At 41.5% G+C, this 22,257-nt stretch overlaps 1 long non-coding RNA gene across 1 annotated transcript in view; it reads right to left on the bottom strand.

Moving 5' to 3' along the window:
* Positions 1-22,257, bottom strand: part of LOC140253473 (uncharacterized) — a 55,859-nt gene that overhangs the window by 4,919 nt on the left and 28,683 nt on the right. The window contains exon 2 of the long non-coding RNA XR_011903862.1: positions 18,022-18,270. This is a non-coding gene — a long non-coding RNA (uncharacterized lncRNA). The remainder of the gene's footprint in view (positions 1-18,021; positions 18,271-22,257) is intronic.

Below are 22,257 nucleotides of genomic sequence, written 5' to 3'. Positions count from 1 at the left end.
GGTGAGACTGACCTCGTGTCTTGTGACAGCACCTAAGCACCAGCTCTCAGAATATTTGGGCTGAGAATCCTCTTCCCACTCCTGCAGATGACCACCACTGCAGGGACACAACCAGTCAAACCATCATTAAATAAGTCTATCTCCTGATCACAGCCGTGAGGTTGTATGGTTATAATGTATGCACTTGAAAGGGAATGCGACAACTTTCGGACTTCAGTTTTGGCAACGTGTTACTGCATTACTGTCTACAAAGAAATAAAAAAGATGTTAAGAGCAGAGTTTTGATGGTCTCCCATTCCTAAATGAAAGCCCTGTACAGAGCAACCTCACATACAAACTGAGTAAGGGGCTGGTAAATTTGGCAAGCTTTCTTACCACAGAACGGTTTGGGTTGGAAGGAGCCTTTAAGATCACTGATTTCCAACCACCAGCTATAGGTAGGGATATGTCTCACTAGACCAGGGTGCTCCAAGCCCCATCCATTCTGACCTTGAATGCTTCCAGGGAAGAAGCATTCTTAACCATGTGCCCTGCTGTCTCTCCATCAGAAGCGGCCTCTGCATCACACTGATCTCTGGATGATGCCCAAGCTCTGTATGGAAGAGCATCAATTGATCCAGGATATAAAGCCGTGGCAAAGGGCGTGCTGTCTGTTTTAAGTGATCACAGAATCACCAAATAAAAGCCGGTTTTAGAAATAAGATGCGTCTAAGAAACAACATACTTGTTTCAGATCTAAAACTCCACACTCTTCTACACATTCGCCACATCCACCCTTCCCTTGAACACCACCAGGGATGATAACCCCTCCACCTCCATGGGCAGCCTGTGCCAATGCCTCACCATTCTTCCAGAGAAGAAATGTTTCCTAATATCCAACCTGAACCTGGATTTAAAGCTGTTACCTCCCACCCTATCAAACACGGTTCAAACCACTGTAATAAGCACACTTACTTAAACACCTTCAAATTCTTACGTACTGAACTGTCAATGTGCTGAGTAAATTCTGCCCTTGATACCCTCAGTCACCCCACCCATGCTTATTGCTTTCAAGCCAAATTCCACAGTTCAAATTGCTCTCAAAGAGAAACACCGCAACTCAACTCCATTTTCAAACGAGATCTGTTAATTACCAAAATTATTTGGCAACTCCAAAGGTGTTTTGGAGCCTTCAAAAGACCTATGGATAAACACAATTAGGCTCACCAGTTTATTTAGTGCAATTATCTACTGTTTGGTATCACTCTTTGGCAAGAAGGAGGCCAGTATTAATGCCACATATCACTCTTTTTGTACTTTATATTTTACATAATTTATCTGCCTTCATATAATTATTCAATTGTGAGTTCTTGGTTGTTACTTCCAAATGGCTGATTCAACACAAGACAGATCTCTGTGCTTCACCTACCTTTGTGTTTTGTATTTTCACTCCACGTGCATTGTTAACTCTCAGGTGTCTCTTACTGCATTGATTACCTGTATACTTAGCTGTAAAAATCACCTTAAATCTTTGTAAGGATCTAATTTACCAACTAGAGCCGCTACTAATAAGCTACCACCACCACCACCAGACCTCAAATCCTTCAGATCTCCATCTCCCACAACTTTGAGCTGTATCTACAAAATGCCACACAACGTTTCCCAGCAGCATTGATCATATGAAAATAAGGATTCTGATTTCTTATCTACTCAACTAAGGATCCAGATCCCCAGGCAGCGTTTGTTTCACAGACCACACACCAGTCGCAGCACAGTAATGGAGATAAAGGCTGGTTGTGATTTGAGTTACTTTTTAAGATCTAGTATCTGTAGGCAAATTCCAGTGGAGCTGAGTACATTCTGGATAGGATACCAGCACAGAATGATGTGAGGGCATTTCACCACCACAGTGAAGAGCAGTGACAGGAAAAAGCATATGTACCTAAGGGGGTATGGCTTTTTAATAAGGGTGCATAATGATAGAACAAGAGGGAATGGTTTTAAACTGAGACAGGGATGTTTAGATTGGATAATAGCAGGAAGTTTTCCCACCCAGAGGGTGGTGACGCATTGGAACAGGTTGCCCAAGGAGGCTGTGGATGCCCCATCCTTGAAGGCATTCAATGCCAGGCTGGATGTGGCTCTGGGCAGCATGGTCTGGTGGTTGGCAACCCTGCACATAGCAGGGAGGTTGGAACTGGGTGATCATTGCGGTCCTTTTCAACCCAGGCCACTCTATGATGACATGATATGAGCATGCAGGACAGTGTGACAGCCTGGCAAAGCTGTTCCACCTCCCATTTAATACAAAGCAAAACAAAAAAAAACCCCTCGCCCCCTGCAGATTACTTTTACTCTCAGTCTATAATGCTATAAAATACATAATAAAACTGACACTATTTGTTTTAGGACACTCACTCATCACCTGAGGTTATTTTGCAGTTTACTCATTGTGATGTCCATTACCGTACGGATTCACACCAGTTCTTTCCACGCAAGTATTTCCAGTGAAGTCAGCGGGGATTCAGCAAGGCCGTGACCACAGTATAAATAGAAATCAGAGAATAGTATTTCCATAAGAAACTGCTCAGGGTTATTGGATTAACAGGCACTTACAAGTGACTCACGCTGACACAGCCTATAGTAATCCAATCTATCTGTAATAAAAAAATTCAAGAGAAACCTTAAATTTAGAAAATCACCCCTCTGGATTCTCACATGTCTGGTTTTATGACATAAAATCACATTAGCTACTCCCTCCAAACGAGAAGACAAATAAATTAAGAGATGAATTTTAGTCATTCTTTTTATACCGTGAGTGCAGCACGTTCTTAACAGCAGTAGCTGCCACGAAGAGCAGGAAAAAAGAGCCCTGTGTGCCACTCCTGTGTCCCCCAGTCCTGAATACACACACACACACACACACACACACACACACACACTGCATCAGAAAGGACAAAGAATAAAGTCACTACAGTCTTCTCACTACATCTTCCTCGATAGAAGTAAAGCAGAATGCTGGATCTATGACGGCAATCATCGATTCCTTCAGTCTGCATACTGCTTTTGATTTCTAAATTTGCATCTCATGAGGAGCTTTACTTCTCCCTAGGGGATGAACTATGACTTAATACATACTGAGGTGTTCTGGCACAGATCACTGAAGTATCAGTGCCTTACTGAAGACCTGAAGGATGCATTCACAGCTATCACACCTCCCTGAAGAACAGGGTGGTAACAGCCGCAGCCTCCCTGCTTATGTACCACACTGCCATAAATATTCCTTTGCAGCAAGTATTTAGCATTTGATATACCTACCTCTTACCAGTGCTGTGAAGAAAAAGCCTTCCTAAATCATTACTCATTAGAAAGTAGCAAATATAAGTAAAGGCAGCATGGGCTGTGCACTATGGACATGGAATTCTGACTGTTACCTTTCATCATCAGTTACTGCAACTACTGTAATCGTTACCTATGAAGTATGACACCTGAAAGTCATATCTCGTTATCCTCAAAGCACAGACACCGGTCCACAGAGTTCTACATCACTGGGCACACGGATGGAAAAAAAACAACCCTCACATCTGTGAGAATCAGCTGCACATTAGTGAGGACAACAAAAGCTTCCCCCATATCAACTTCAAGGCTGCCACGACAGTTGCTGTTTAGAGAACAGGAGCTCTCTCCCATTCCATGTAGCTCAGTCAGATCAAAGACAACAGCACATACCTACGTGCATCACAAGCAAGAGGCTCATCTTTATCTTTTTATACAAGCTTTCCTGATGCACGCACTCCCACTCAAACAGTTTCCATCAATGGCTCCTCTATGATCCTAAAAGGCAGTATGTTTTAGCCTTGGCTTAACTAAATTAGGGTGATCTACGGTGCAATTAAAAAAATCAAGAGTGAAAACCATGCATGCTACTTTCACCACAACTCAAAATATGCCCCCACAGAGCCTCAATGCAACATAAGGGTTAAAACAACAACAACAACCAGAGTGTGTTGTGACCATCTGGGGGCTTCTCTAATGACACTCAGAGTAAAGATCACAAACTATCCAGCAGCCAAGATTTTCTGATCCCTGCACTATGTATGGAACAATATGAATGTACAGCTACATTCTCCTAGATGGAAATGTAACAAGGATGATCTTAAGATGCAGGAAGACAGACAGCGAGTAAAATGGCAGGGCACAAGGGGACTATCCATGATACAGTCTGTCTGAAAGACAACATTAAGAAATCCCATTTGCTATTGCATTTGATGGGGTTTTTCTTTGTGGTTTTCTTTTTGTGTGTGTGTGTAACCTCCTTACCCTTGTGCATTTTTCATACTTGTTCTTCAAGCAATGTTAGTCTCTACCTTACAGTAAAAGACTTGGAAAATGTTCAGATTCTTAGATTTTGTGCTAGCCCTAACTCATAATCATTCTAGCCTTGCAACCATGGTGTGAAGTGTACTGAGCTAGACAGCTGGCAAGGGGTGGGTGTGAAGAGTGGGGGTGGTATTGGGGTTTTCTTTATTATTATTTCACTTCTGGTGCTCAACCCTTTCACCCTACAAAATCCATATTTGTAAATAGGAACAAAGATGATTCTTTTACTTATGGCTATTTGGTTTGATTCTAAACGCACCTGCACCTTTAATTGCAATGAGCGAATCCACTTCAGATTTACTTTGGCGACTGAAACAGAAGTATTTCCAGACTGTAGCTCTGACCAAGATATCAAGTTACAACGCTGAAAAGAATTGCTTTGTCCACATAAGGCTCTGTCTCTGTCATCATCTGTACCTCCTAAAAACTCTTTAATAAAAAAAAAACACACTGAGAAATGCTTTACAAGGAAACCTATAAACAAGAAAATGTCCTGAGTTCACAGTGCTGTTACCAAACTAAGGTTTTGCTGTAGTTCCATGAAATGATTGCTAATTTTTCAGGTGAACGCAAGTTTTGACTGAAGCATAAAATCCTACTCAACCAGCACATTCATGCCTAAATTTAGTACTCCACCTCTTATCGCCAGTCATAACAGCGAGCTGCTTCGGCTCTGCAGGTTTCAGAACACAGTCAAACCCAAAACTGAGCATCAATGTGGCTGAAAGAACTCAACCCCGGACTGAGAAGAGGCCGTCCACAAACTCACTCTGCTTTCAGTACACAAGTGGGCACTGGCCACAGCACTTGCGAGAGCTGCACACACAGCCCTGTTTTATCCATTCACATCATACACTCTGAGTTGTCATCACGTGCTGAGCAAATTTACATAACCTCCCTTAGAAAGCAGTGGAAGGTCAGCACATAAGAAAGGCTAACTTGTGCTCGATTTCTTGTGCAACCCCTGGTCAATTATTATGTTTTCACAAACCTTTTACATAACAATGCTTTAAAGGTCACTATCCTCACACACGTGATGAGAACTGTCCAAAGCAACACTGGGTTGGTGTCTGGATCGTCTCCCAAAGGCAGCACGTTCAAATGATATCCATGTATTTCAGCCTTTGTAACATTTTCTTTAGATGGGTTCAAGTTGTCTCTGTGAGAAAAATTATCTTGTGTACATCCCATTGAAAAGATTCATCTGTTCAACACCTGATGATTCACTCACCCACATGCTGAAGTCCACATCAAGATGACTCATTCCGTCCACAAGAATAATCACCTGGGATACCAAAGTCCCCTCATCTTTTCCAGAGCTGATAAACTGTTTTTCTATGCAAAGTAAGTGGATGATAGGCTTTCATGTTACTGCACGTGTGCCATGAGCAGCCAGTAGTATCAAACGGGGCCCTGGCAATTTTATTAAGTCTTGAGTTTGCAGATGACAAGTTAAGGCAGAGAAAATAACACTCTGCAGTGACCTCATGGTGAATGAAAGCAAGTTATTCCAATCCTACCAACTTCAAGTCACCCATGATTTCAAAGTCAAGGAGACATGGCCAACCTCTTCACAGCGGTCTGTGAGTCAGGGCAAGGGAAAACAGACACAAAGTGGAGCATAGGAAGTTCTGGACCAATATGTGAAGGAACTTCTTCACAGTGAGGGTGATGAAGCACTGGAACAAGATGCCCAGGGATGCTGTGGATTCTCCTTCTCTGGAGATATTCAAGACCTGCCTGGACAGTTACCTGTGCAGCCTGCTGTAGGGACCTACTTTGGTGGGGGACTGGATGCGATGATCTCTGGAGGTCCCCTCCAGCCCCTACAATTCTGTGATCAAGGAATACAGGCTGCTCCTCTGGAAAGTGGACATATTTCATCCAGAAAAAGCTCTGAAGTGAATCACCTCCATGTGAACCCACAGCGTACTGATGACACCGTCTTTCAGTGCTGATGAAACAAATCAAGCTCAATTTGAAGCCAGATCTTCACATCCAGTTCTGACAGCCATGCTGCAAAGATGCTGGAGTAGCGGCAACTGTTGAAAGACAGATCTCAGATAACAGGCTGCAATATAGGCTTCATGATGCTAGAGCAAAAAGGGTAAATCCATTCTATTAATGAGAAAATGAGGATGTGACCCAGTTTTTAATAAATGCCTTGTGAATATCACAACAAGCAACTCCTGCAATCCTTGTAGAGAAAAGTATAGGAAGATACAATGGTAGGAAGCTGAAAAAGGTCAGCTTTGAAGTAGCCTGTCATTCTTTTTTTCCCCCCTCCATACCATTATTAGATATTTAACACTGAAAAAAAAAACAGAAGGTTTACCACTGTTTGATGTATTAGGACCAGACAGCTTTCTTGAAGGCACTCCAAGCCTTACTTTTCAGGAAAAATTCTCATTATCATACATTTGAGGTCAAATTAATCCATAGGACTGCAGTAGAGACATGAATCTAAAACTTCAGCGCAAGCTTGATATGAGATCATAAAATTACCTTTGAAATTGTTGCTATGCAATGCTTACTGCTGTATGCCACCTAGAGATGAATTGTCCCCTTCTGACTTTAAAGTAGCACTTTAAGGACTGAGGGAATAACTATGTGCAAAAAGGCAAGGCAGCGAAAATACCCGATTCATTACTTTCCTTTCTCCTCATAGCTTCAAAAAGTAACACGGAAGCTGAAATTAAGATAGGAAGGAAATAAAGGAGAGGGGGGGAAAAACATGGAGACTTCAGTTGTGCATCACTAGAATATGATGAGAATTCACATAAAAGATGACAGCCACAAAACAATTAACAGAGGAGCACAAAAAGACATGCTTTCTGCTTTCATGACAGAAGTCCCTCCTTCCATCCCTCCCATCATCCAAACACCATCCTTTCTGACTCTCCAAAACCTATGGTTTTTTTACTGAAGCTGAAATAACACATGGAGGAATGAAGTAAACAGCACACAGTTCAACAATCACTGGATCTCCCAGGCTGGAAAAGACCCTCAAGACCACTGAGTCCAACCATCAACCTAACTGACAACATTCCATCACTAAACCACATCCCTTATCGCCGTGTCCGTCTCTCTCCTGAATACCTCCAAGGATGGGGACTCCAACACATCCCTGGGCAGCCCATTCTAGTGTCTGGTCACCAGCTCCACTGGGAAATTCTTCCCAATATTCAATCTCAGTTTCTCTTGGTATAACATCAGATCATTCCCTCACACATTATCTTCGGTTATATTTTATTTGCTGCATTAATAAACTTCTGAAAGCACATACTCCACCTACACAGCTGGCTGTACCAGTGTGCAAAGAGCCTGTGTGTATCACCTGCAATGGAGTACACTGCAAGAGAGACAAAAGGAGAGAACTCATGAACATCGCAAACACATCCTGATAAATGAGCAACAGCAGAAGAAATACTGCAGGAAAGGAAGGTCGTTATTTGACACTAAGAGGAAAAATAATGGATGAAAACTTCGCAGTTAAGAAACAAGAGAATCAGAATCAAAACCAAGCTACTCTACTGCACTCACTACAGAGTGAACCTACCCGTCTACCTCTTGTAGGACGTGAATTTACACAGTACTAAACAAGGCATCAATGTTATGTGCTTTCAATTCTGCAACTCAAATAAATTAAGGCAGAATAAAGCATAACTCACTCATTTTTACTCTTGAGTCATCCTGAATTTCTAGATTCATGTGTCAGACTATCTGTATGCTCTGAAGAAAGCATCAGAATTCGGCTATTTCTTACCACATTGAAAATTATGAAATGCATATTTTCATTTCTGGAAGTGAAACTTCAAGGCTGGCAGCAGCAATTGGTCATCATTTCCATTTTGTATTGAAAAAAAATAATAAAGCCCTCTTTACTCATTATGGTAGTTTTGAATAGTTAGGCTGCATGAGATTAAAGCAGGCAGAATCCTTTCCTGCCTTATCCAGTTCATAACTACAGACCTTGAAGAGAACAAAAATGGTTTAGTGGGAGCTGTTGGTAATAGGTGAACGGTTGGACTGGATCATCTTTTTAGTCTTTTCCAACCTTGATGATTCTATGAAAAAACAGTGTTGAGAGATGAGAGCAAACCCCTTCACACAGACCTGTGCCATGGGCTACGCATGCAACACAAAAGCTACCTCCGGCAGCATATGCTGTACTTAACAGATAAAATACTTATTAGCTCCACTCCTGAGGTCAGGAAGAGAGAGTTCTTCACCTCCTTCTTACAATTCCATTTTATTCCACTTTCGTGCTCTGCGAAAACTCAAACGCATTGTTTTTATGCAACAGTATCTCATTTAACCCCTGAGGTTTGATTTTCACTCTTTCATGATACAATCCTAATTCCCAGAATACTACATTGTTTCCAGAAGCCCAGAACGCCAGTATTTCTAGTGAAATTATTGCAGGAGTATTCAGCACAACGTTACTCAGTCTTGTAATTTCATGACAAGGCGTGAATTGCTCAGCATTTTTCTTAAAACTCTTGTTAACAGAATTAAGAATTATCAGGCTACATAAGAACCTCAGATTTGTTTTTAGCCTCCAAGGCAACACAGAGATTAGTGAAAACCACTTAATGTTCTCCCCTACAACATCAACAAAAAGCACATAAAAAAAGCTCAAAACGTTCTTAGTAATTTAAATGAATTATCAAAATACTAACAGGCTAATTGTGCTCCAAATACTTTTAGAACATTGACTGGTTCCGTACATTCCTGTCAGGTTTTCTTTACTGAGAAAAAAGTGCTTTTTTGCATCAGTTTTCCAGCCATTTCAAGATTACAAGCACCTGATGTGATCATTAAAATAAATATCTTGGGTTTTTCATACAGCGTATGAATTGAACTAAAACATTTCCATCTGAGATCACCACACCAGCCACTATCACATCAGCACGCAGTAAAGCCAGCAGGAGCACTTTCCTATGTATGAGAGCAACACACAGCACTTTCCATTTGCTGCTTCAAGCTCGTCATGAATGTGTCCTAAAATGACCTCCTGGAAAGACGTAGCTGGGAGACGTGATGTTTCTCTTTATCAAATGCCTACAACAAACAAAAAGGAGGCATCTTAAGTATCAGTTCACAGCTAATAAACATAGGCACATACTTTTGGACACAACTTTAAGAGTCCACAGGTGTGGTCCAAAAGATCACGATAGGCATTAAGAAGCCTGAATTCTATAGATCAGTGTGAATGAACCATTACATCTACGAGCTGCCCAGACCAGCTGCATGTCCAATCCAGTATACAAGCTTTCCAGAGCTGCTTACAAAAAGCCTTTTACTCTTCTTGCTCACTGGATACCAAACTCCACATCAGGAACAAAGCCCTCAGCTGCTAAGTAAAGAAGATGGACAAAGCAATGTCAATACTGCGGATGACCAGCAGTCTCACTGACCACTCCCCAGATGCTTTTAGCCTCCAAAGCATCTTGCACAAGCATGTGGTACAATTAACTTGGGGTCTTATTGTAGAATGAATAAGGGCTCCAAAACGGATCCCTCCACTGAATTCCAATCTCAAGCTGAAGTTCTGTTAATTTATATTTTAACACAACCTGCGTGCTGGCGTAATACCAGCATATGGCAGCGTGTGTTTAATTTGGAAGGGCTTTAAATGAGAGAAGCAGTACCACTAGAAACAAAAAGCTGCTTATATATAATAAAAAACAAGATTTTTTTTTTGGTTAAATGGAGCTAGGTCACTCCAGATCAAACACAAAGATTCCTCTGCACAATTATCTTTAGACTGCTTTTCCATGGCAGAACACCAAGGAATTAGAACTGTGGAGGAAGCCAAAATTCTCTGTTTAGAACATCACAAAAGGAAAAGCAAGCCCTGCTACTTGCTGTTTGAAATGATTTCTGCAGGAAGTGACCCTGGATAAGTCTCCCTTTAGCTCTCTGAAAATCAGACATCAGATGAGGCTCATCATGGAAGCCCCTCCTCACAATCCTGTGGGATCAGATGGATCTCACCTTCCACAACGCAGGTTAGCCAAGATGAAATCTTGGAGTCCGAAAGAACCAGAGCTCTGAGATCTGCAGAAACTATATTTGCATTACAAATCTGAATAGGAGCTACTGTAAACAAGACATAAGATACCGTATCACTGGCAGCAATGCCTCAGCAGAATCTGAAGTCTTTCAGCAAGCATCCAGAAGAGAAAATATCTTACTGAAATAACACTGGGATTCTGCTGAAGGTAAAACTGGACAATTTGAAAGAAACAAACTTCAAATAAACAAAAAAACCCATTATTTGCTGACAGCTGAGCAGCCCTGCCTTGTATTTGTAGACTGAGCAGTGTTAGCCTCTTTTTCTTGCAGGCCTCAGTTACAACAAATCCTTACCGCTGATTTCTGTATAAGCAAGGACTATCTGCCCACTTCCTTGAGAACAGTAAGAAGCACTCAGCAACAGAACTGAAAGCTAATATATCCTAAAGACATTGAAATATTGCCCCACAGATTCCATGTGAATCTTCTTTTCAAAACAACTAGTTCAATCCAAGAACTCGGTAACCTCTCATATGTGGAACAGACAACTCCTCATGTGAGTATTCTCCAAGACCACAAAAATTTCATGTTAATTTTTCTTAATTCCTGGCAGGCATTAACTGAAAACACCCCTTCATCTTTTAAGTCCTGACACTATCCCTGAACGCTTCACAGAATCACAGAATTATAGGGGTTGGAAGGGACCTCTAGAGATCATCGAGTCCAACCCCCCACTTGGATCTAATCTACATTTATTTGATGGGAACAAAGTCACAGCGCGGTCGTGGGATCCTTCAGCTCTCCAGAAAGTACCATCTTTCCTCAAATTAAGTTAATTACATGGAATCGCTGAATGCTATCAAAGTGAACAATTGCATTCAGCCCCATTCCAGTCATTGCTCAGCGGGCGCCTTCGACCTACTAGAAACCAAGGCCTGCTTTCATGCAGCTGAAATAAAACCCAGCAGCACGTTATGTAATCCACATCATTTTTAGACCTGTCTGCATTCTCACAAAGCACAAACCTGAAGAAGCAGCAGGCAGAACAAAAGGGAACAGAAAAAGTTCAAGAACCCCAGCCCAAAGGCTGCTAAGGAGTCTGCATTTACACACTTACAAAGTATTGCCCGTTCACCCACACAAATATGAGCTTCAGCATCTACTCTTGTACTGCTTCAAGTAAAACACCACGAAATTTCCAGCGACTCAGATCAGTCATTTGGATGAACGATCTTGAACTAATATGCTAAAACACTTTTTGGAAATAACTCAAAAGGTTTTTTTTTTTTGGGGGGGGGGGGGTAGCATATGAATAACTCCAGAATGACACAAACTCATCTTAGAACAGCTCACCAGCTCTATTGCTGCTGTCTATACACAACAACCAGAAAGTGGTAATTCAGAAGCTAAATCTCACCTTCAAGGACTGATTCAACTCACTTAACTCCATCAGTTGAAGACGTAAGGTTCTTTCTCACTCATTTATGTATTTTCTCCACCTGTAGAACTGCATTGCTGCTACTTTAACATGATCTCCCTGAGACCGAGCAGCATGAATACAAAAAAGGAATGACATGAAATAAAAATACAAGCAGTATCTGACCACATCTCTGAGATATATACTTCACATTTGTACTTGCTCACTTTAAAGTACAGAACTATGAACCACTCACCTCGTGCCATGCTGTCCCACTGTATTTACAACAGTGCTATAAATGCCATTTACCAACTTACAGATCCCTACAGTTAAATTCTGCACTCCATCTCTCAGGTCACTCACAAAGCCATACTTCCATTTCACCAAGACACCATGCGCCTTCTTTGCGTTGTATCCTGTGATAAAGTCAGTTATCTTTTTAGAAGTTCATATGATGCTCTGTTTTGGATTTTTTAATGAAAATAACAAGGATAATATACCTTTTTAGTTGTTGCTAGGCAGTGTTTATACAGAGCCAGTGACTTCTCAGCTTCTCACACAGCCCCACTAGTAAGCAACTGGGGGTGCACAAAGAGCTGGAGTGCATCACAACAGCTGACTCAAACTGGTTAGAAGGATATTCCATACCGTACAGTATCCTGCCTGGCAATAAAAGCTGGGATGAAGAAGGGGGATGTTCAGAGTGACAGCATATGTCTTCCTAATAAACAGTTATCTGTGATGAGCTCTGCTTCCCTGGTAGCTGAACAGCTGCCTGCTGACTGGAAGTGGAAAGTGAATTCCTTGCTTACCTTTGCTCACATTCACAGCTTGTGCTTTACCCAGTACACTCAACCCATGAGTTCTCATACTTTTACCATTCCAATTCACCCCTCCATCCCACCTGAGGACAGCAAGTGTCTGCGTGGTGCTGAGTTGCATGCCCCAGTGGCCAAGATCAGCAGACCTAATCACCATGATGACAGATAACTACCCTCCAGCTCAAAGGAGCAAAACAGAATCCAATACACCTGATTTCAGATGTCTGCAATGGACCTATATGCATCCTGGGTGTTCGGCACCATAGTGTAGTGCCATAGTGTAGAGTGACTGACCCAGTGGAGTCCGGACCACAACGCATCTATCCGACCCCATGGAGATGCTTACAGCAGGATGAGCCAAACTGCTATCTGAACGTTGGTGGCTGAAGGCAGGATCCACAGAACCACAGGGGTTGGAAGGGACTTCTTTGGATCATTCCTTGTTTAACTTTAGCCTCTTGCTATGCTGGATGGTGTAACACATGCCAACAAGGACTAGAGACCCAACCCCACAAGGAAGGGAGATCCCAAGGGGAGACATATGATGTCCAGCATGAGGGAGGAGCTATAATGTGTCCCAACACACCGTTCTTAGCCCAAGGCAGAAGATGAGCCAAGGTTCCATGAAGATAACTGACAGCTGCCAGCAACAAACACTGCCTCTTGATTTTCATGTGGCTTAATTGGAGGATTTCAGAGACATAAATTCCCAGTATTATCAATGTGATGTAAACACTACATTAAGAGACTGTTAATTACCACTTCTTCAAATAGCTCTTAAAACCCACAACAAAGCAGGACTTGATGCAATCTGCAAGATGCATACAGGATCTTGCTCAAAACATTCTCTGTTGAAGGGTGAGCCTATTAGTGATTACAACATATTGAAGCTCTGTACTTGGAACAGCAGTATTCTCTACTTCTAGTTATGTGACTAAAAAGGGGAACACTCCAGAAACTTCCAGCACTGCAGCCTGATAGCAGCAGCAGCAGAAATGCAAGCAAGATTTCAGGAACAACTAGGAAGAGAACCAAGACAAAGTAAGGAAGCAGCAATTTGACGCTAACCCATCTAAGACCTGAAGGAAGACAAAGTGGGTTCATATCATAGACATTCATGGAGGTGATGATGATGATGATGTCATCCTGCTCAGGATTCCAGCAGGCTACTTGAAGGATGCTGGACTCTGACCTTGGAAGCAGAGCTGCACTCCCTCTTTTTGCACACCTCCATAAGGTGCAGCTGCCCGCTGCTGCTCAGGAAAGTGATTTCAGGCTATGTGTCCTTTTTATTTGAGCCATTATAGGCACTCTTGTTTCCCTGTTACTGTATTAGGCAATTGCTCAATTAACATCAGAAAACATGAACAACTAATAGTTCTGCTGCTACGGCAACTTACTACACTTAAATCACCTAAAACCAGCATGCATTTAGAACTGTGAATATCATTCCATTGAATAACCTCCCTTCTTCAGCACGATTTTGTACACGCTGCTAACAGTGCTGATGATCCTCAAGTTATTCAGCATAGCAGAAACAGTCAATGTGTAAGAAAAACTGAGAATAAACAAACCACCGTGAAGATGTACCTGACTGGACACTAAAATGCAGTTGAGAAATTCAAGATATCTGTGAAAACGAGTTTGAAATTGGCTACGTGGTTAAAAAAAGAAAGTCAACAGGCTGCAAATTGAGTCTCAGCCTAAGCTGAGGTCTAGAAAACCATGATTACCATAGAGAGAGTAAACAGGGATCAGTCATCTGCCTCCATTTCAATATAAGAAACAGACATCAAATGAAATTCAGGTTCAAACAGATATGATCCATCATTTACTGTGTTGTCACATTCATTAATCTGTTGAACCACAAAGTATTACACGTGCTAAAACTTCTTATGGCTTGAAAGAAAGATTAAACAAATTCAGCAGTCAAATCCTGTAAGCTAAGAAAGTTACCCAGCTCAGTAAGTCCTTGCACTACCAATGTCTGAAGACTGAATAGCATGCACAAGGAGCATCACGTGGTTTTGTTCTGTTTTGCACTCTTTATTTACACTATTGCTAGAGAAAAAAAAATGGGGCTCTACATGGGCACATAAGAACAGCTGCTCTTTAGTCTCATACTTACTACCTTTCAAAAATCATTTTACCTTGCATGGGTAAAATGTCCTGAGTAACTGACAGGTTTTCATCTCTTCCTATCCCACTATGTAGATGGTCACTATTTAAAGCTGCATTCCATCTCTCCACCAAATCCACAATTCTTAAGTCTTATATTGCTTTATATTGATGCATCTGGAAAATTTCCTTCATTTTCTCATCTCTGAGGAGCCAGATGGGAAAGAGATGGTCCAAAAAACCTCGAGATACAAGACTTAACATGGAATCCCCATGACCGATGCTCCCAGATATCACTGTTGAACATCATCTCTACAACATGTTAATGAAATGCTTGATGTACTTGACCAGCCTGATATATCTTTAAGATACCCAGCAGAGATGTAGAGATTAGCTGTCCCAGGTAAAGCCTAGTCAAAAAAGTCAACTCCTTATTGGAATTTCCTCTTCCAAGAAACAGAAGGTGTCTGCTGCTTAACCCTCCTTTTTTCCCTATGACCTCTACATTTTTTTACTGCTGACTCCTCTTGCCAAGAGGAAAAATTCCCTTTGAAAACCCCCAACCAAAAAACTACCTCAGTGTCCCAGCAACAAGAGGAAATTGTTATCTTTCTAGGAAGCTGTACTATTTACATGACAAAAATCAACAAGAATTTTAGTCACTCTTCTAATAACCTCTAGCAGACTCCTTCAATACTGCTGTACCAGCAGCACAGAAACTGAAGAGACAGAACTATAATAACCAGACAAATAATTGTTAAGAGCATTACTGTATCACTAATTCCCATTTCTTCTTTCAAAAGGAACTCAAGTTACTCCAACATGGAGACCAACACTTCTTTCATTATAGGAGTACAAAAAAAGCTCTACTTGTTCTAGCTGCGAAGAGCACTAATTATTCTTAACAGCCCAGGATGCAGAAACGTGTTGCCATGTATAAACTCTTCAAGCAATCAGAAATAGTGAAGAAATCAATGCTTTTAAGTTTCTACTCCCTTTCCATCACATAAAGTATCTCAATGATAACAATCAGTAAAACGGAATTCTTACCTGTAAATATAGCTTAAGTTCTGCCCAGCCATTTTGTTTTCTCCTATAGAGTCCAGCTGCCTAAATTCTGTTCCTATTTAAATGAAAACATGAATGTTACACTAACCAACTCTCAAGTATCCTTGATATTGAACCACGGTGTTCAGAAGTCTGGAAAAACTGCCAAGGTAAGTCATCTGAGCTGGAAATAACTGGGTTGTATCAGTGATCAAGTTCACATCCAGTAAATCTATTTCTGGATTAGGAATGAAACATGGAGAGGAAAGTGCGTGTACATGAATTTCACATATAAACACACCCAGCAGTATCAAACATCCAGGCCTCATTAGTGGGCTGAATCATCAACAGTACGTGGTATGTGTCTCCAAAAGTCATCATCCTTTTCAAAGGTTTAGGCTGAGCAGCTCCCTACCTGCTTTCTACCATCAGCTTCAACAGTGCCTGGAAGGTTGAAGTTTCATGAGAAATTCTCACCCACAGTGTTTGAGGGGAAAAAAAACCAAAAAACTGAGGTACCTGGATATGCTGAAGACGCTTTCAAAGTGTGCCCAGGATGAAGCTTTTCTCCATGTACCCCTGGGACTGCTGACTGACTTCAATCATCTGCTACATAGATATCACGTTGTAGTCTTATATACACACACACATCTGGACATTCACCCACAATTACGCACATTACCTTTCAGGGTTAGTCATGTTTCTTGGAAAGCAAAGGATCTGGATCCACATCTACATACATACACACAAAGTACCTTCCTCTACCTTCACTGTGTGTCAACTTTATATTATATTCTCCACGCCTGCTGCAAATACTTCGCCAGCACATCTTTTCATATGAAAAAGAAGTTATTTTTCCATAAAAAGAAAAGCTTCTCTCAGCTGTGTACTGAGAGAACTGGACAGCCTGAAGCATGACCTCAAAATAAACAATCTAATAGTTGAGCTGTGACGACAGTAGAACTAGAACTGCAAAATAAGTACTGGGGTTTAAAACGATAGTTCCACTCGGGGCTGCACCTACAAGCATTAGCTTCTGAGATTCTGCAACAGCTCTAAAAGGTAACAATAGTTACTAGATGAAATGGGCTTCTACATCTATTCCATCAAATCACAAAGCTGCCATCGAGCAATTCCTATTTCTTCTTGGACCCACCATATCTAAAAAACAATGATCCTCTTGTGCTGTAAAAGGCATGGAATGTGAAATCCCATCCACATCCGAACAGAATCCCACAAACAATTTGGCAGCAAAAATTTATTATGTAAAGTCCAGATGGTATCCCAAATATTTCTACTTCAAAATTCAGAATTTCTTTCTTTTTCTTAAAATAAATGACACAAAAGCATCACACCCAAAACTAACTATACCAAAGTATTAAACTAGGTAACCAAACTTAACTGAGTAGTTATTCAGACTATGAGAAGAACGTGAATGTGGCTTTCTCCATTTAACTTCATTGTCAGAAAGGAACAATATTTTCCTATTCAAGTGTGTTTGAATGACTGGCAGAGGAGGAAGATATAATAAGCAGATACAGCAACGTGTTATACTTAAATAATAATGTTTCTAGTTCCATCTAGAGCCTAGGAGCTCTCCATTAACTTCTGTAGTAAAGTCTTAAACTTTCACAGCTAAATTTGGCATTTTTGGGTTTTGCTATTCTAACAGAGCTCTTTTCTCAACCTTTTGGGCCACCACTATGAAGTTTCACCTCTTGAATCTGTCTTAAAAATGGTTTTAGCTACTGCTTCACCAGAGCAGAGATCTGAAATCCACTTAATCACTGCACGCTCTTTAGGAAGCTACGGGATAAAGAAACGGCCTTGATTCTGTCATTTAGCTGTGAACCCACTCCCGTATTCCTTTTATATCCATCACTCCACCAAACGCCAAAGAAATCTCAGTGCACTTGGCATGAAGTCTCCACTTCCTATATTTATGCCTCCACTAACGTACGCTCCACTTCAGTCCTTACCAGCTTAAAACCATCCGTGAGTAAAGACAGCAAAAAAAGTTCATGCAAAATGTTTCACTTACGTGAAACACCGTTCACCCACACTGCTCTTGAACTATCCTCCTCCTAAATTTCTTAATATATTTGAACAGAAAAATCCAACACTAAAGGATCTGTGACCATTTTTAAGTGAATACCGCATGAAGACGCCGGGATTGTTGCTCTTACACAAACTTTCAGTAACTCCAGATAATAAATCAGCGTTCTTTAATTGTACTACCTGAACTGTGCTGGCAGAATCACATCTGATCCTTCAAAACAGCTGAAAACAAAGTGTTCTCTCCAGGCAAGAATTCCGTGCATCTGGCACACTAACACTTCATCCTTTTTAATTATTCCACAGGTGGTTGCCTTGGAAACTGCTGAGTAGCTCTTGGATTTGAGGAATCCAGTATGAGAAAATAGCAAGCCTTTATCCCCACAGCATTCGCATCCATGGCGGTTACAGCAACAGAATGGCCGTGAAAACCTGAAAGAGACGGATTAAAATTAGTGGAATTGAGCTATACTGCTTTTTGCTTTAAAAACACAACTCGGTGAAAGTGACAGTTAACAATCCAGTTAACAATGAATGCAAACAAGGCTTCAGAGAAATACTGCTTATGGAGCTTCCCAGCGCAGCATCTCACCTTAGGGAAGACAGCTTGAAGGAAGGAGCTCATGAAACCAGCTTTCAAGGTTGAGCTATCTGAGATTTTCCTCTGTGTCAATAGAGGTTTCCCTTAGCATGTGCTCCAACTGCCTGAAACTCAGTGCCATTGTTTTCCTTTGAATAAAAATAGAGTTAACTATAATGAATCCCACCATGCCATGCTGAATCATCCTACTCTGTATCGTACAGCTAATTGCTCCAAATTTCGTTTAGGCTTTAAAACCGGAAGAGTTTTGTTCGCTTAAAACACAAAGCCCCAGCAAAGCATCACATTCTGCATATACACACACACACACCACATATACACACCCTGCAGAATTTAGTTATATTTTCTATCACTGGTCAAAGTTCTGACATACCATTATTCAGAATGAACCTTCACTGTTTGTTAACAAACAAATAACCTGCAAGTAGTTTAAGTAAAATTATCAATCATGCAAATGATCACTCCTGCACCCAGAGACCGTCTCTGTTAGCAGATCCATGGCAGCAGTGACTTCTCAAGGCCTCGCTTGACTTGCAGTATTGCAAATAGCCTGCCATGACCTCCAGTAGCAAAGACATGGAGGTGGATTTGACCCCACCTTTCTCTGAGGAGATATCTAAAAGTCATAAGAACATATTTGTTAACACTAGGTTAAGTAGCTTTGACAATGAAATGCCTTCACCTGTGCTTCCAGGGCTGACTAGGTCCTTTCCCCAGGTGCCCAACCAGTGTTTCAGGCCATGACTTAACATGTCCCATACAAAGGCCAGGTACAAGGTCCTACACACCAGTTGGGGCAATCCCAAGCACAGATATAGGCTGGGTAGAGAATGACCTGAGAGCAGTCCTGAGAAGAAGGATTTGGGGGTGTCCACAGACCAAAGACTAAATGTGAGACAGCAATATGTTCTTGCAGCCCAGAAAGCAAACTGTATCCTGGATTGCATCAAGAAAAGCGTGACCAGCAGAGTGAGGGAGGTGATTCTGCCCCTCTACACTGCTCTCGTGAGACCCCACCTGAGTATTGCATCCAGTTCTGGTGCCCCTGGACAAGAGAAGGCTCTGAGGGAGGCCCTTATAGTGGCTTTCTAGTACCTGAAAGGGGTATACAGGAAAGCTGGGGAGAAGCTTTTCAGAAGGACATTTAGCAACAGAACAAGGGAAAATGGCTTAGAATTGGTTAGTGAGACACTGGAACAGGCTGCCCATGGAGGCTGTGGAAACCACCTCTCTGGAGGTGTAAAAGGCCAAGCTGGATGGGGCTTTGAGCAACCTGGTGTGGTGGAAGGGGGTCCTACCCATAGGGAAGAGGTTGAAGCTAAATGATCTTAAGTCTCTTCCAACCCAAACTGTTCTATGATTCTTCCGCTTATAGGGAGGACAGAAGAATTTCTCCTACAAAGTCAATTCCAGGAGTGGTCATCTATTTTTCTTCCCAACAGGATCCATTACACGATGAGCTCATAAAAGCAAAGTGTGCTTGAGCTACTATCGCATCTACAACACAAAGCAGGTTGTTTTGTCCTTGGTTTCGTCCACAGCTCTATGATAAGTTCAGAAAAATCAGGATTTACGTGCAAGTAAAATAATATATATGTATATATATAAGGAATATCTCCCAAATTATATCAAAGTACAACTTCTAAGTTAGTCTGCAACGTCTTCTTCAATCTATACCACACTGAGGATCACAAAAGCACTGCCATTTTACAGCTATACCAGATAACGTGTATCTGCACAATGAATATAGAAATCTAAGATGAACAAGAAGAGTCATCCATTTCTGCCTTCAATAAAAACCTTAATTAAGAGTTTTTAGTAAATGAGAAAGATGGGAGTTTCCCCTATGAACTCACAGGTGGCCTGAAATTTCCACCCGAGAAAGTCTTTTTAAAGATTCAACAAGAAAATATACAAACTAAGTGTAAAAAGTCTGATCAGAATATGAGGTACCCTGGCTGGAACATAAATTCACAACAACACCTACCAGCCAGCAACCACACAATGAGAAATGAGCAGACAGCTTACAAGGCCAGGAGACTTGTCAAGAAGCAGCTAAGAAAACTGAACAAGAGGAGCAGCAGCAGAACATCCTTCAGACAACTGCATGTGGGCACCTCCAAGGAGCTTTATTTAAGATAAACCAATTCAAATAACTGCTTCAAAAAGCTCTGAGTTGCATTTATGCAAGCGGTCAGACTTCACTTGAAGTGGCTTCCTTAAACTCCAAAGCAGCGCTAAGACCTCTGCTGAACAGGGCTCTTAGGAGCTCCTATGCAAAAAGGAAGGATAAAGCACAAAGTGCTCTTAGAAAATACCCTTACAGCTTTGTTTCTCAGTTGCAAAGTTTGTGAAAAGCAGTCTGTGTCTACTCAGAGAACCTGTGAAGTCAAAACACAGCGAAGCAACACACAGCCAGGTTATCTAAAAACCAAATGAACCACAATAGATATTTTTAAGTCAAGTATTTAAGAGTTAATTATACTGAAGGGATATGGATGGAGCATTAAGCAACCTGGTCTAAAGGGAGCTGCCCCTGCCTATAGCAGGGGGTTGGAACTACACCATCTTAAACCCAAACCATTCTGTCATATGATATCAGCATACCAGAGAGAATGCAAGAAATAGAGCCCGATGCTTCACTCATCAACACTGTTGCCTAAACAGTGCTGGGACCTCTGGGGAAGCACGTATTTTTATACAGCAACTTTCATTATAGTGAGTCACTGGTAAACATCAATACAAACATAAAACATGTTTAGACAATGCCAAAATCAGTCCATGCTTTCAGCAGTATCTGCAAGAGATTTTTTTCCACACATAGAAAACACCACCAGTATCTGACACACTAGAAAACTAGCACACAATCTGACTGTTTTCATTTTCAATAATCATGGGGATGGATTTCCCAGTCAACCAGAAGCTGGCAAGGATAAGAAACACAACCCTGGTAATTGCAGACCTATCAATCTCACATCAATGAGAAATCCTGAATATCATTCTGCTGAGTTATTGAAAAGCATATGAAGGACGACGCAGTCGTTGGTCACAGGCCATCAGGGAAGACCTCGTTGCAAGCTACAGCTTCACCGAGAGGGTGGTTGGGTATTGGATCAGGCTCCACTGGCAGTGCTGAAAGCACCAAGCTGCTGGAGTTAAGGAACAATTGGACAACGCTCCCAGACACAGGGTTTGGATTTTGAGTGGTCCTGTTTGGAGCCAGGAGCTCAACTCAGTGATCCTTATGAGGTTCCTTCCAGCTCGAGATATCCTACAGTTCCACGTAGAAGGATGAACTGCACAGAGTTTGCCAGCAATGGCCTGGAGCCATTCCACTGTCCAGTGAATAACCCTATACCGCTATGCTTTACTTGCTCCTGGAGCCTTGCTCTTCAGAATGTCCGGTGCTGATCAGTGAGGTGGGGCTGACTGCCATGTCCTTTCCCAGGTCTTCTTTTTTCCTATGCTTTACAAAAGGAGCCATGTTTCCACTTCACCAGTCAGTGGAACCTTCAACATGCTAAGACTGACACCAACTTGCTTCATGTAAAACTCATAGAAAGATTGTCCAAAACCATTTCTGAGCACCACCACTATAGATATGAAAACTTATAAGCAACGCAACACTTGGACAGCATTTGCTTCTAAACTGCTTTTGCTACATAAGCTGCATTTTTGTATTTCAGAGTTCTGACATATGCTGAATTAACAGATGTGGTTATTTTATGCATGGTTGTAAAGTTATGATGTTAACGCCATGAGGACCAAGCCAAAGATGCAGAAACAACATGAGCCACCATTGTAACCATTATTTCTAG

This window comes from Excalfactoria chinensis, chromosome 1 (assembly GCF_039878825.1).
Source record: "Excalfactoria chinensis isolate bCotChi1 chromosome 1, bCotChi1.hap2, whole genome shotgun sequence".
NCBI lineage: Eukaryota > Metazoa > Chordata > Aves > Galliformes > Phasianidae > Excalfactoria > Excalfactoria chinensis.
The sequence above is the reverse complement of the archived record's forward strand: the minus strand, read 5'-3'. Positions and strand labels throughout refer to the sequence as shown.